Below are 13,023 nucleotides of genomic sequence, written 5' to 3' on the forward strand. Positions count from 1 at the left end.
GGGAACAATGGGGGGTGAATCGATTGGAGCCTTACACAGAAGCAGAGTTGAGGTACTTATGCCCAAGGATTACAAGAGAGGTGGGCAAAGTGCATCAGAGATTGGCAGATTTGGCACAAAAACATGGCACAGAAATCGAGAAAACGAAGCATTTGAAGAGGAGTTACAGATTCGATTTTGAAACAAAAGATTTTGAACACATGAGGTCAACTGGAATGAAGGCGCATCTCAAGGAAGTGTTACAGAGTGCTCAGGTTTGGGGAGCATCAGAGAACTGGGAAGGGAGGTGGGTAAAGGAAAGAGACAAAAGGAAAACAGATTTTCTCGAGGTGACTGAGAATGTACAACAGGACAGGGATCCGGTGAAGGTTTTACCTATGAAGCAGATTCCAGGGCAAACTTTTTTCCATGTTCCCTGGAGTAGGAGTGACATTTTGTCATTTAAGAATGATTATCCAAAATTGGGGGAGAAGCCAGTGGAGTAGTATCAGCAGACAGACAGGTTTGTGAAGCTTGCAAAGTGTTTGTGGGAAGACTTGAACACATTACTGGAAATAGTGGTTTTTATCTGACTTGTGGGTTGAGTGTAAGAGAGCTGCAGATTGGCCAACAAGTGAACCAGAGAGAGATAAGAATGCAGGTGCACCGTCTCCTGAGGTAATGAAATAATTCTATAAAGTGATTGAATTCCTGAAGACAAGGATTTCGCCCAAGAATATTGATTGGCAGAGGATTGATAGGACAGTGCAGGAAGTAAAGGAGTCAATACATGCGTACTGTGAGAGATTGTTGAAGGCGTTCAAGGATTACAGTGGCAAAGAAGCATTTGAGCCCAAAGACATGCTGCATTTCGTGTTCAGGTTTGTGGAAGGATTGAGACCTGAGATAGGTCATATAATTAAGAATCATGTGATTTGCTGACAAGCAAACCCAATTGATGAGGTATTGCAGTATGCAAAATGCTGTAGTGATGAGATTGAGTTGAAGCAGAAAAAGTTGAAAGGGAAGGCAATGGTGATGCAGATTAAGGCAGCTCAAACAGGAGTGCAAGGAAATGTTGTACAGCAGATGCTGACGCAGCAGGGAAATGTCAGTTTCAGCCTCAGATGAGAGGTAGGGGTCGTGCAGGCAATATGAATCATGGTCCAGATTTAAATAGTGTTGTGGTTCAGAACGATGTGCAGGGAATGAAGAAGCTAGTGCCTTGTCACATTTGCGGAGCCGTGGGACACTGGAAGCGGGAGTATCCAATGATGGTGCAGGAGAGTGTTGTTCAGCAAGGTAACAACATCAATACATTTTAAAATGTGAGAGGACTGAGATTAAGGGGTCCCAATCCGAATTTTCAGAATAATGTGAATCAAGGGCAGAATTTCCAGCCCATGCAGCAGGTGCAATTGCTCTGTGCACAAGTGTCACAGTTACAGCCAATAAAGCAGCAGGTTCCCATGGTACTTAGACAGCAATGCAGATATCTCAGGCCCAGATGGAGCAGCAACAGATGATGCTTTCTCAACAGGTCACAGGTCATAGGTAAGACAGAAGTATTAACACAATACCCATCACGCACTGAGAATGAAATAAATGGTGACTGGATGAGAGACAGTTCAGACGAGGAGCCATATTTGCTTGCAACTTCTTTAGAAGTAGATCGAAGGGGACCCTATGTGAAGGGAAAGGTGATGAGCCACAGAGTCTCATTTCTGGTGGACATGGGAGCTACACGCTCTACAGTGAGAAGTGCAGAAGTTCCGAATCTACCCCTTTCAGGAAGAACAGTTCAGGTTGTGGGAGTAGCAAACCAGTATTTGACAAACCCAATTACAGATCCCGTGCAAGATGGGATTGACAATTTCCAGGGACTGCATAAGTTTGTGGTCTGCGATTCGAGTCTGGTATCCCTACTGAGAAGGGACTTGTTGTGTAAAACAAAGTGTTTGATCACATGCTCAAATGATGGAATTGAGATCCAGACAAATAGTGATGATGAGGAAGACCCAGCCCCAGAAACGGAGTGTGAAACTTCAAATGATGAGTACTCCTTGATTGAGTTTTTCCCGATGTTCACAGTGAAAGAGCTTCATTCTGATTTGCAAGGAACAGTACAAGAGAACATATGGGATTTGACAGGGAAAGAAGTGGGTTTGATCAAAGGAGTGGAGCCGATTAAGGTTACTTTGAAGCCGAATGCCGTGTTTCCAAAACTTACACAGTACAACATGACACAAGATGTCCTGATGAAGTGGCTCAGATAATCGCAGATTTAGTGAAGGAGTGAGTTTTGAAAGAGGTATTGAGCAGTCCATATAATTCACCAATAATGGGTTTGAAGAAGCCATGTGGGAAGGTTCGAATTGTTCAGGATTTGAGAAAGGTAAATGAAATTGTGGTTAAGTGTTGTCCCGTAGTGACCAACCAAGCTGTGATAATGTTCCAGATTCCATGTGATGCAGAGTGGTTCACAGTTGTTGATTTGTCACAAGCGTTCTTTTCTGTTTCAAATTCCTGAATCTAGTCTACTGCTGGTGTAGACTTCCTCAGGGATACACAGAGTCACCTTCCTTGTACAACCAGATCTTGAAAAATAATTTGGAGTCATTAGAGTTACCTTTTCAATTGACTCTGGTACAGTACATTGATGATCTACTGATCGCATCCAAGACAAGGGACGAGTGTAAGTATGACTCGATTGCCTTGTTAAATCATTTGAAAAGTATGGTCATAAAGCATCACCACTGAAACTGCAGTACAGGCCAGAAGGTAGTGAAATATTTGGGTCACCAAAATGAGAAAGGTTCAAAGAAAATATCCAAGGAGAGGATTACAATGATACTGCAGGTAAGTCCCCTGACCACACAGAGGGATGTCAGGATGTTCCTGGGAATGGTGGGCTATTGTAGCCAAGGGATCCTGAAGTTTACAGAAATTTCAAAACCATTGCAGAGGTTCACTCATAAGGATGTCACTGATCCCATAGTATTAGATCAGGATGAGATGAGAGTGTTCACTGTGTTAAGTGAGAGTTTGTGCAGTGTTCCAGCATTGGGTATGCCTGACTACAAGAAACCTTTTACAATATTTTGTCATGAGCATGTTCATTGTCTGTCTTGACTCAGGTCCATGGAGGTACTTATCGCCCAGTAGCATATTTTTCAGCTACTTTGGACCCAGTCGAGCAGCCTTATGAGGTTGTTTGCGTACAGTTGCCGGAGTTGGTCAGAGTCTTTCACAGTGTGAAGGAGGGGTGATGGAATATTCCCTGACTGTAATGGTCCCTCACTCAATTGAAATTTTGCTGACAAGGACGAAAACCCAATATTTGACTGGCGCTAGGTTGACTAGGTATGAGACGAGTAATTTTGGTGCACCAGCCATGACCCTGAAAAGATGTACAGTACTGAACCTGACATCTTTACTTCCAAGTGATACTACTGAAATTGAGAAAAAGGAAGATGTTGAACATGATTGTCTCGAGGTAACTGAGTTGTGCACAAAACTGAGACCTGACATTAGAGATACCCGATTGGAAGAAAATGACCAAATTGTTTTTGTTGATGGTTCTTGTCTAAGAGACAGCACAGGGACATTAAGAGCAGGATATGCCATGTGCATGATTACAGGTACCTTAGAAGCTTCCTGGATTTGAGGAGTGTATTCTGCCCAGGTAGCGGAATTGGTTGCTCTTACTAAGGCATGCCATGTTTCTGCTCGATTAAGAGTCACTATCTACACAGATAGTCAATACGAGTTTGGAATAGTTCATGATTATGGTTAATTGTGGTCGCAGAGAGGTTTTCTGACCTCTACGGGATCACCAGTGAGAAATGGTGAGAGAATAAAGGAATTGTTATATGCAATTCAGCTGCCTGAAGAAATTGCCGTGGTGAAATGCAGTGCACATCTAAAGTCACAGGACTACGTGTCCTTGGGAAATGGATATGCGGATCAAGTGGCAAGGTTTTGCGCATTGAACTGTATATCATTCAAAGACAAGTGGGAATTGTTACCTGAAGAAGACACAACATGTACGAGTTTTGTATTAAAAGTAATTGACATTTTAGAAAAGTTAAAATCTTTACAGAGTTATGTTGACAAGGAGGAGAAATGTTCATGGAGCAAAATGAAATGTGTTCAAAGACAGGATGAGTTGTGGGTTTCAGAAAAGGGTCAGTTGGTTCTGCCAAACAGTTGGGTGTCCCAGATGGCAAGTTATTATCATGATCAGGCACACATTGGGAGGGATACCATGGTGTGTCTGTTCAAAATTCGCTGGTTCAACCCCAGGTTTAGACGAGCAGCTGAAGCAGTATGGCATCGCATTTGTCAGCAATTAAAAGTAGGGAAAGGGACAGTGGTAAATTTGAGCCACAATGGAAGAGCAGGAGGTCCATTCAGCAGAATGCAATTGGACTTCACTGAGATGCCTGCGTGTGGAGGTTTGAGATATGTGTTGGTGACTGTATCTTTAGTCACTGGATTGAAGCATATCCTACACGGAGAAATGATAGTCTCACAGTGGCGAAACTGTTGCTTAGGGAGCTGATACCGCTCTTCGGATTTCTGATCTCAGGATCAGGTAGTGGAACTCAATTCAATAATAAGGTGATTACACCATTGTGTGGAGCATTAAACATTGAGCAGAAGTTGCATTGCAGTTACCGTACTGAAGAATCAGGACTAGTGGAACAGATGAATGGTACCTTCAAGTCAAGAATTGCAAAGATGTGTGCAGCTAAGAATCTGCCTACCTCTCATCTGAGGCTGAAAACTGATGCATTGCCTTTGGTGTTGATGTCAATGAGAAATACACCTGATAGGAAGACAGGCTTGTCGCCCCATGAGATCCTCATGGGCAGAGCAATGAGATTGCCAGCAGTACCAGCAAATGCACTTGTCAACATTATAGATGATATGGTGTTGGATTACTGCAAGGGTCTGGCTGATGTAGTCCGCTCTTTCTCTCAGCAGGTGGAGGCCACCACACTGCCACAGATCCATGACCCAGGGCACAACCTGAGAGCCGTCGTAAGGGTTGTTGTCTGAAAGCATGTGCACAAGACATATTTTAGAGCCTCGTTGGAAGGGACCGGACCAGGTGGTCCGAACAACTACGACAGCTGTGAAGTGTGCTGGGATTCCAAACTGGATTCACGCAAAGTCATACAAAGAAAGTGGCATGTCCACTGGATCATGAAGAAGCATTGTTGAGAGTACCAACAACTGTGAGACAAATTACACTAAGGAAGGAAGAACTGAAGCTGAACCTGACCTCGTTGAAGAAGGTTCTATCACTCCTGTGAGAGACGAAAGTGGAGACATCCAGGAGGGTTGCTGAGGAACCTATCTCAACCGATACAGCAGGAGAGCCTAATGTAGAGGGGGCTCTCCCAGAAGCAGATGATTTTGAGAGACAAACAGAGCAATTTCCAGATCCAGAAGGGGATGGAGTTGAGGTGGATCAAAGGCAAAGCGATCCGACTACTCCTGAACCAGTTGCAGGTCCATCAAGAGAAAACACCACAGAGAAAGATAAGGATTTGAGTTCAATCCTGTAGAGAATACTGACAGAAGGTTTGTTGAAAGGAGATAAGTGGCTGAAATCGCAAGTGGAGAAAAGGAAAGCAGTAGTAGTCGAACCAACAATAGAATAAGAAGTAGGTACTACGAGAAAAGAAGAACTAAGTGAAGGAGAGTTGAATGGTGATCGAAAGTTAAAAAGAAAGAGAATAGCAAGTTGAAGATATAGCGTGCCCTGAATGGGCGTATGCAACTACAAACGAATGGCAACACAAGTTTATGGCCCTCATTACAACCCTGGTGGTAAATCCCGCTTTCTGCCGTGCTGAAGACCGCCAACATACCGTTGCGGTGGCGGAATTCCGCTACAGGTATTACGACTCACAGCTCGGAATCCGCCACAATACAGACACCCACACAAGTCCGCCAAACCAAAGGTCAGTGATAAACTGGCGATACCAAAACCCACACCGTCACGCCAACAAGAATACTCCCACACTTTTATGACCCACGAATCAATGCGGCGGTCTTTCAACTGTGGTAATCCATTGGCGGTACACACTGCTGCGCTCAAAATACACACACATTTCCAAAACACAACCACATTGGACAATTCAAAATACACACACCTGATACACATACACACACCACACCCACACAACCAATCCAATATAAAGCACACACTCACATCACCCACAAACCCTTACAACGAAAAATTTGAAAGAAGGCCAGAGAGAGAGATTAGCTAACACAACACCAGCATCCACAGACACTCAACCCCATCACTTATACAACATCCATGCTACTCAAACAACACACACCAACACATCCCCCAACACACATCACAACAGACAGCACCTCACACAGCACCCATACCACATCATGGCACCTCAAAGACACCCCAGGTTTTCAGAGCAGGAGCTCAGGGTCATGGTGGAGGAAATCATCTGGGTAGAGCCACAGCTATTCGGATCACAGGTGCAGCAGACATCCATTGCTAGGAAGATGGAGCTATGGCAGCGGATCGTCGACAGGGTCAATGCAGTGGGACAGCACCCAAGAACACGGGATGACATCAGAAAGAGGTGGAACGACCTACCGGCGAAGGTATGTTCCTTGGTATCCAGACACCAGATTGCTGTACAGAGGACTGGCGATGGACCCCCACCTCCTCCCCCACAACTAATAACATGGGAGGAGCAAGTATTGGAGATCATGCATCCTGAGGGCCTCGCAGGAGTAGCAGGAGGACTGGACTCTGGTAAGGCAAATCTTTACTACTATATCTCCCCTACCTCAATGCCATCACATACTCCAACCCTCACCCTTACACCCATCACCCAACACCCCACAGATACCCCACTACAACAACCCACACATCCCTAAACCAAGCCCTGCATGTAACACCAATGGATGGACACCCCTCACCAAAGCATGTCCAGTAGAGAGACTCACTCATGCCACAAAATCACCAATCACACAAGAGCCACAGCAATAATGCAAGCACAGGAGTAGAGGTTAACTCACCCATTGCACAAGATGGCACACACAGATACTAAGATTATGCATTTACACCCTAACAGGACCCATACCCAACGTCACTGGACAGGAGGTGCCAGACATATCCAGCACCCCACAGAAGAGGCCCGCAGTGATGACAGCATCTCTGCACGCATGGGTCAAAATGACCAGCCCGGCCCATCAGGGACCTCGGGACAGTCGGTTGCCCTGACACAGTCACAAACCACTACAGAGCCTTTCCCCTCAGGAAACACCACCACAGCACCCACCCAGCAGGCCCATCCCTCTGTCCCCAGGACACGTCAATCAGCAGTGTGTCCACCACTACAGGGACCCCAGGCAAACCCACCAACCCAAGACAATCAGGGACCTGGGGTCAGTGGGAGTGGGCACACGGTTCAGGGGACAGAGGCACAGGATAACAGGAAAGCTGGGAGGACTTCTGTGCGACAGGGGGAGGACAGCCCTAGGGAGCCGACACTCCACGAGGCACTCTCCAACATCATGGGAGCTTACCACCATTCCCAGGAGACCATGGGCACGGTACTGGCCAAGTTTCAGGAGACCCAACAGCTGCAGGAGGAACAGTACCTGGGGATCAGGGAGGACTTGAAGTCTATTAACACCACCCTGGTCACCATTGCAGGGGTGCTGGCAGACTTTGTAAACACCATGAGGGACACAGTGGCACATCAACGGGCACCTGACACTAGCCTGGACGATGAACAGCCCTCCACCTCCACAGGCGCTAGTGGACAGGAGGCACTACCACAGGACCAACAGGCCACCAGCACCCCACCCCCTGCAGAAGGAGAACCAGCCCACAAACGTTCCCTGAGATCCAGGAACAAGACAGAGAACATTGCCAAGACCCCCGCCAGGAAATAAGACCCCCCTGAATGTCACCCTTCTGTCCCATTGTGTCACCCTGTCCACCTTAAACTGCCATTGCTCCACTTCCTATGCCCAATTGGACAATGCACCTGTGATACAAATAGACTGGACTCTGCCATGGAAATTCCTCCACCATCACTCCAGCCCATGTCACAAGCCCCACCACTTATTTGCACAGAAATAAACACCCTTGAATCACAAAACAATCTGGAGTCAGTCTGTGCTTTCACAAATGTGTAATTACAAAATCTCAGGAATATAGCAATGTCAATGTACTTGTTCACATACCAATGTTACACAGCTGTATGCCAGCAGTAAACATAGCAGAGGGCACAAATTGGGACCCAGATCCTTGAAATGGACAGGCAAAGTAACAAGTCAGGGTCCATACACAGAGTGAAAAAGGCAGACTTATGCTAGCTCCAACAATAGTATGAGATGTGGGAAGCAGTTCCATCTTCTTACCTGTGTCTCACTGGACGTATTGCAATGTGATGGAATCACGACCATGGCAGAAACCGCCAACATAGACAGCCACTTTAACACTCCGACCGCCATGGCGGTAGAAACAAACACGGAGCGGGAACCACCAACAGACAGGCGGAACACAAGGTTCCGCCCACTGTATTACAACACTCCTATCCGCCACCTTTTCCGGGGCGGAACCAACGTTATCAAAAGCACGGCGGATACAGTACACAGAAGGGAAACCACTCACCTCTCAACACCCAACGAGGAACCAGGACGCCATGGAGTCCGAACTACACATCCTGCCCATGCTGCTCTTCCTCCTTCTGTATCAGGAGCAGGACAGACGCCGTTGACAACCACAGTGAGTTCTGCACCTACAACACAGGGGACGGTGGGAGGGAAAAGAGATTGACACACACACGCAACACGCAATACCCCCACCCTCACCCACAACATCATAAACACAAATACATGCAGCAACATTACATATACTGTATACCCCCTCACCCCTGGAAGAACGCAAGGACAAAAGGATATGATTGTAACAAGTGTAATCAATAAAACTCAAATAGTGCAATTTTGAAAAATCAGTATATACAAATATGTACACCAACTACACAAGTCCGGATAGTGTTCCAATCACTGTCCGTGGACCAGTGGTCCCAAAATGCATGGGCGAAGCCCACACAAGATACCTGACTCAAAATGGAGAGATCACTGCAGGGGCATCAGATAGAAATGAAACAGGCACCTCAGCAGGAGCGGGAAGGGGGGCACCTCAGCCGGATGAACGCACAATGCCACTGCTGCATGAATGAGGGGGCAATTACCCCTCTACTCTCTGGGGGGGCAGAAAGTCCACTAGACACCAGGGATTCGTTTTTTTTTTTGCAGGGATAGAGACTGCACAGCATGGGTATGGCCATGTCCCCACCCCCCGACCCTAACAAAAAGGAAAACACCCTTTCTGCCCATCTCGGAGGCACATGGGGCAATTACACCCATCTGCCTCCCCAGGAAGGTAGAAAGCCCACTAGATACCAGGGATTATTTAAACAAAAAAGTTGTAGGGTTGGGTGCTGCTCAGCATGGGCATGGCTATTACCTCATTCCCTCAAAAATGGGGGCACAGTCTCCGGGGGGCAGAAAGCCCATTAGAAACTAGTGATTACTTTTTTGCTTTATTTACATTTTAGTGGTAGTGGCAGCCGAGCATGGGCATGGCCATTCCCCCAACTCCTTAAAAATGGGGAAACAGCCTTTCTTCACACTTTGGGGCAGATGGGGTAATTACTCCCGATCTGCCACACAGGGGCAGAAATACCTCTGTGTGGCAACAGTATATATTTTTTCATAAAATAATGGTGTGGGACTTTCGTAGTCTAACATTGGGCCCCACCCTCACTCTCAACAGTCTTTATACTCCCCTGCGGACTAAACCATCTCATCCCAATGACAAGCAAGAGGACATTTGGGGCCACATGTACGAACTTCAGGTTTTGTGACGCGCAAATTGCAAGTCATTGCGACTCGCAATTTGCGAGTTGCAAAACCTGATGTACAACAGTGTCAATGACACTGTTTGCGATTCCCAATGGGGTCGTAAATGACCTTCCTCATGAATATTAATGAGGTAGGTCGCAATTGCGACCCCATTGGGAATTGCCGTCCTCACAGGGATGGTGGCCTGCTGGATTCGTAGGACCACTGCCTGCTCTGAAAAAATATTTTTGCAGCCTTTCACAAAGGAGAAGGGGTCCCCCTGGGACCCCTTCACGTTTGCGAATGGGTTAGCACCAGTTTGAAACTGGTGCTAACTGCGATTGTTTTGCGCCGCATTCGCTGTCACAAAACAATCATACATGGGACTGCGAGTTGCAATTAGGAAGGGAACACCCCTTCCTAATTGCGACCTGCAAACCCTTTTTGCGTTTCAGTATATAGGTTGCACACAAGAACAGGGTGACAAAACAAAAAGGGGGGGAAGACAGAAGAAACACATGTTCAGTGCATGCAACACTACTACCTTTGGCGGACACAACACACAGGGAGCAGCCCTATGCACTAAGCCATGCACTAACAGTTCTTAGGAAATTCACATGCCCATGGGAGAGGATGCCTAAGCCCAATTGCTTCACACCTGGAACCCACAGGAGCCTGACTAGGTGAGGATGGCTATTACCACTAGTGGGGTTGGGGTGCCACAGACTGCCTAACAAGGGACCTAATTTACAAAGTTCGTCCTGGCCTAGGGGAACCCACAACCCACTTCCCCCAGCCAGACACCTCGTAAAGCGCGCAGAGTCAGCTGAATGAGAGTGTACTCACCCCCTTGTGGTTGCTGTGATGCCCTCAAGCACCCATCCAACTCCGGATAGGCCACCGCCAGGATCTGGTACATCAGAGGGGTCATGGTGCGACGGGCACCCCTTCCACGTTGGAGGCCATCCCCAGCAGGGCCTCCGCCGTCGTCTTCTTGCTCCAGCGGCGCAGGCCCTCCCATTTTTTCCAGCAGTGGGTGCTCCGTCTATGGTAGACCCCCAGGGTCCGGACGTCCTTGGCGATGGCACACCAAATACCCTTCTTCTGGTGGGCGCTGACCTAAAGGAAAAGTGAAGTTAGAAAGTATGTTACTATCCAGTACATTTCATCTCACGCATTGCCTAAACACCTCCCACCCTCGGCCAGACATACATACACGCACACTATACTGACATGCTGGCCTGTCCCCCTCCCCACCCCCTTCCATCCACGACACTCCATACAATCATGTGCCATCCACCATGCTCACAGTGTACTCACCTGTTTGTCTGGAGGACCGTACAGTTGCGTGTACTGGGGGAGGACCCCATCCACCAGTTTCTCCAACTCCTCCGAAGTGAAGGCAGGGGCCCTTTCCCCAGACACTGTAGCCATCGTCGCTTCCAGACACAGGTCACAGCAGCACTTGCAGTGTAGGTCCTCTCCTGTTGAAGCTCATGTATCTAGTGAGGGAATAGTTAGAAAATGGCGGCCACGTCCGCGGCGGTGCGTACCGTCACCGCCGGCGTACATTGTCATTTGCTCCTGGGACCCATAGGGCCCAATGTTAACCAATGCTGAATTGGCCGCGGTCTTCGACCGCCTAGCGTGATGGTGTTAAACGCCAGCGCAGTTATCTCATTTCCCCTTGTCCCACCTTACAGGTCAGGCAGCCGCCATTTCAGGGGGCCACATGGCAGGAAAAAAAACTGCATCTCACATATCAGGGATGTCCCAGCCAATGTTCTCTAACGTGTTGTCCAGAGCGTTGTCTGTCCTGCCGAAACACATGCGCAGCTACATCGTTTTCCCTCATGTGGAGGATTTGCCAACAGTGAAAGGTGACTTCTATGCCATGGGACATATCCCCAACATCATTGGTGCCATTGATGGTACACATGTGGCATCTGTCCCCCCCGCAGGAATGAACAGGTATACTGAACCCACAAAAGCTACCATTCTATGAATATGCAGATGGTGTGTTTGGCAGACCAGTACATCTCCCATGTGAATGCCAAGTATCCTGGCTTAGTGCATGATGCTTACATTTTGAGGAATAGCAGCATCCCTTCTGTGATGGGGCAACTCCAGAGGCACCGTGTGTGGCTGATAGGTGAGCCCAAGGTCCCAACACAGTTGACATAGGTGTCTGGGTATGGGAGAGTCCCTAAGGGTTGGAGTATGTCTAAAAGTTGTCCCTCGATATTTGCAGGTGACTCTGGTTACCCCAACCTTTCATGGCTACTGACCCCAGTGAGGAATCCCAGGACAAGGGCAGAGGAATGCTACAATGAGGCACATGGGCGAACTAGGAGGATAATAGAACGCACCTTCGGCCTCCTGAAGGCCAGATTCCGGGACATCCATCTTACAGGTGGATCCCTATACTACTCACCGAAGAAGGTGTGCCAGATAATCGTGGCCTGCTGTATGTTGCACAACCTGGATTTGCAATGCCAAGTGCCTTTTCTGCAGGAGGATGGGCCTGATGGTGGTCTTGTGGCAGCTGTGAAGCCTGTGGACAGTGAAGAAGAGGAGGCACAAGAAGAAGATGTAGACTACCGAAACAACATCGCTGCTTTAACACCGACCACCAGGGTTGTAATGAGGGCCTATGTCTTTTTGTTTTGATAGGGAAGTTCCAAGTCAATATTTTGAGGTGACGTGAAGGAAGATCAAGGAGCTGAACTGTTGAAACAATCTGAGAAACATTTTGAGAAAGAGACTGTTGAAAGAAACCAGAAAAGATATTGATAACCTGATTTGACCTTTTGAAATATGATTTGACACAGCTGCTAAATGTTTTTTGACAAGGAAGAAGGGTTCCCAGAACTGAAATGAACTGCTGAAAGAAGAGTTGTCTATTTTTTATTTTTGCTGCAAGTTTTTCTAAGTTACTTCTGTTTTCTGATACTTTACAGATCATGGCTGATGTAAATAAGCAGGTTAGAGATGCCAGGTGCTGTAAATATATGAGCATTGGTTTGGCAGTTATTTGTGTAATATTGGTTATAGTATTCATTGTGGGTATGTCTTTTCTTGACGCGAAAGGAGCCAACCATACTTCTGCTTTTGAGACTACTGCACTAACGGCTGTAG

The sequence above is a fragment of the Pleurodeles waltl genome, chromosome 2_1 (assembly GCF_031143425.1).
Source record: "Pleurodeles waltl isolate 20211129_DDA chromosome 2_1, aPleWal1.hap1.20221129, whole genome shotgun sequence".
In the NCBI taxonomy this organism is placed as follows: domain Eukaryota; kingdom Metazoa; phylum Chordata; class Amphibia; order Caudata; family Salamandridae; genus Pleurodeles; species Pleurodeles waltl.